Source organism: Callorhinus ursinus, unplaced genomic scaffold, assembly GCF_003265705.2.
Source record: "Callorhinus ursinus isolate GAN/ISIS: 27379988/994484 unplaced genomic scaffold, GSC_fseal_2.0 scaffold10, whole genome shotgun sequence".
Taxonomy (NCBI): Eukaryota; Metazoa; Chordata; class Mammalia; order Carnivora; family Otariidae; genus Callorhinus; species Callorhinus ursinus.
This window is the reverse complement of record NW_027397072.1, coordinates 31,181,508-31,185,238: the sequence shown is the minus strand read 5'-3', so window position 1 is coordinate 31,185,238 and position 3,731 is coordinate 31,181,508.

Below are 3,731 nucleotides of genomic sequence, written 5' to 3'. Positions count from 1 at the left end.
TTGTTGGGATGCAGTAGTGAATAAAATAGGCAAACTTTCTGCCCTCATGGAGCTGACAGTGGAGTGGTGCAGGGTGGAGGAGATAATCAACAAAGAAATATACAGTATGTTGGGTGTGGGGTGGAGGAGATAACCCACAAAGAAATACTCAATATGTTGAGTGATAAGCGCCATGAAGAAAAAAGGCAGTAAAGAGATAAAAAGGACCATGGGTGACATTTGATACAGAATGTCCGGGAAGGCCTCTGGGGGGCTACCATTTATGTGCACGCCTGAAAAAAGCTAAGGAGGGAGGCATACATGTATCTGGAGAAAGAGAACATCCCAAAGAGTACAATAGGAAGGGCTCATTATACACACAAGACTTTTAAATTGCCTCAAATCCCTTCTGGGACCAGGCAAAGTGTCAATCAACAAGGGCCTTACCAAAACCACCTGAGAGGAGGAAGAAAGCAGATGAATGTAAAGGGTTTCATAAAGCAAAGAAGGCTATAGAAATGTGTAAGGTAAGGTTATTTATTAGCCACTGGTTTCCAGGCAGCAAGCAAATATGCATCTATATTTGAAGGCCAATCACGAAGAAAATTGGTGTGGTCTGAGTTAAAAAACTAATTCAAATGCCAAGAGAGTCCTAGGATTTGGCAGAGTCTGTGAATGACTGTCTAACCTGCCCAGAGCTACACGCTAGGTCTGCCGTCTGCATGCTGATGTAGTCTCCCTGTTTGCCATTTCCTGCTGCATTTGATTAGGCGAAAGAGACGTGGCCTGAAGTTCTTTATCTACAAGGAAATCACTGGTTGGCAAATGCCTTAGCTTTCGCCAATTGTTCAACCAAATTCATTAGCATTGGTTAGCTTCATCTCCAGGACTGGTGACATTCTAATTGGGGAGCAAGGAGGGGAATCCTCCAGCTACAAGGACATTCTCGTTCAAAATGTTCTAACCTTCCAGCTTCTCTTACGTTTTGCCTTAAATCTAACTTAGGGGGATAATCGAGAACATACACACACAAATTCAGTCTGAATGTGGCATTTTGGAGGCAAACCCCAGCTGAGTACACAAGAGTATGTTTCAGCTTTGCTAGAAGAGAAATAGTTATGCATTATACATGGACTATAAAGACATTTTTTGTAAGCCTGACTTTTCAGTGTTTGAATTTTAGAACTTAAAATGTTCCATGTGTTTAGTATTTCTTGTTCAGCTACACTAAAGAAAAGTGGTCAAAAATTCGGTCTCCGCATATGTGTGGCATATTTCAGGAATGTTTAATATATTATTATTTCTGGAGCTATGGGGTTTGTGAACACGGTTTTTACATTCATTACTGGTTGTAGCCATGAGGTCGTTTATTCAATACATATTCATTGAGTACCTACTATGTGCCAGGTCCCATTTTAGTATGAAAGATACAAGAACCAAGTCCACACATCAGAGGAAACAGGCCATAAATGAATCTATAAGTAAATATAATGTAATATCAGGTAATGAAGAAATAATTCTTGCTTTAAGCCCAGGATGGGAATGTGGGTGGGGCCGCTATTTTAGAGAAAAAGCCTCTCCCCTGAAGTCTCATTTGAATAAAGACCTTAATGGATCATTTGGTTATCTGGGGAAGAAGTGTCTGAGCAGATGGGAGTGCCCCAGGCACCACTGGACTTCCTGGAAAAGCCTGAAGGCCATGTGGAGTGAATGAGAGGGATGGCTTGTAATCGGAAATGAGGTCTGAGAGAAAACCATATGTCGTAGGGTTCCTGGTGTCTCTGAAGTGAAAGGGCCACCGAGCCCAGTTTCATATTCTGGAGCTTCAGACAATGATAATCAATTACAAGGCGAGCCCGCTACCAAATGGCAATCTCCTCATTAAGTTTCACCTTACTGAATGTAAAAATGGATGTTGGGTGTTTTATCTCCTGGGCCCACTTATCTCTGCATATCTCTTGCCTGAAATGCCTTTCTTGATTCCTCTCCCTATTTAATTTCTCCCCTATTCCAAAGCATAATTTAAGCTCTGCCTCCTGGAAGGATGCTCCTCTTCCTGGGGATGCTGGGGCTGACGGTGAGAGTGGTTCTTCTGGTTCTGCAACTGGAGGCTTTTACTGGGGACTTCCTCACCACCCGTAGACTGGTGTTCAGGGCAGCTAGGAAGTTGAAGGCTTAAGCGTTGGTGGGTAGTTCTCTGGGTGTGTTTCTCTGACAAGGGTATTCCTAAGTCCCATGAGATTTTAAAATGAATCTCTGATTTAAAAAGATTGAGAACCACCACTCTTGCCCAGTACTTCTCAAACATCAGATGTGCACACGAACCATTGACGGTTCATTAAGATGAAGACTGCCATTCAGTAGCCCTGGCATGAGGCTTGGTGCGGCTGGTCCCACGGTCCCACGGCCACACTGGGTGGCAAAAAGCTAGAATAATTCCAGCCAGCACTTGCTTGCATACACTGGCATGTTGCTCTGACCCGTAAGTAGACTGCAGGTTTCTGGACAGCAAGGGGACCACTCATACTTCTTGGCTTTTGTCCCACAGTTGGGACTAATAGAAAAAGACCCACCATCAGGCCGCCTGCCAGATGCCTGCTCTACAGACATGAGTGCATTAACTGAGCCTGATTAGAACATTTCCTCTATGTCCACTTTTTTAGTCTCACTTAGGCTTCTAAGGTTACCCCCAAGTGTTAAAGGCTAAACTTTTCTGTAATTCAGAGCTGAATCCCAGAACCCCTAAACTCTTCCTCAGGCAAATCTTTTCTCTCCCCGTAAATGAAGTAAAAATCCACCAAGCCTAAAAGCCTTCAGAGTTAGTACATGAAATGTACTCATTTGGAAGGGCAATTCACTGTCTCCATGAGGGCGCTCACCCTCACAGAGGATGTTCAGTAGCAAGAAGATGGCCAGTACAGATAATGTGGAACCTCAAAGAGACCAGGATACATCAAATCAGCACCACCAGCCCTAGAAGGGGCAGGTTCGGGATAAACTGTCTTGAGCCCAGAAGTGAAGTCTTACAAAGGGCAGAGATGGAAAGTTTCTAGAAGGTGAGGAATGGTGTAGAAAAGTGAAAATGGGGTTTTGGAATAAAACAGCTACCCCAAACAACCTGCCACTCTATATTTCCACAAGCTATAAAAGTTACTTAATGTGGAAAAAAAAAAGTGTTTTTAATGGCAGCTAACTAGAGCAAATGAAAAAAAAATTTACACGTAAGACATATGTGTAAAGAATGTCTTTGTGTGTGCAAAAGGAATTTTTCATGTGGTATTTAATAAATATATACACATATTATTTGTACTTATAAAAATACCACATGCAATGAAAGCTATGCATAAATATTTATAAAAATCCCTTTATCTAAGTAGGCCAGTAACATTTAATATTTTTCAATAAATCCATACATAAAATATATACATTCGTGCCAAATGGAACATATATTTTGAAATATGAACCCCAAGTAAAACTCTGAGGAATCTGGAATAAAACCCAGGTATCTGCCAAAGGAAACTTTGGAGCCGTTGTCATTTGAAGAAAAGAAACAATGCTGGGTCTCTTATCTTGCTGGACTGTTTTGCTGGTCAGACTTCTAACATCTCTTCAGCTGAGTTTTGTATTTGACTTCCAGCCTGACGGCCATTTGACCTGCCAACTATTATTTTCTTTGAGGGTTTTACCACTCCACCCAAGTCTTCTGCTCTCCAGGGCGGTTGTGTGCGCTTCCTTTTTCCTTTTCACTTCAC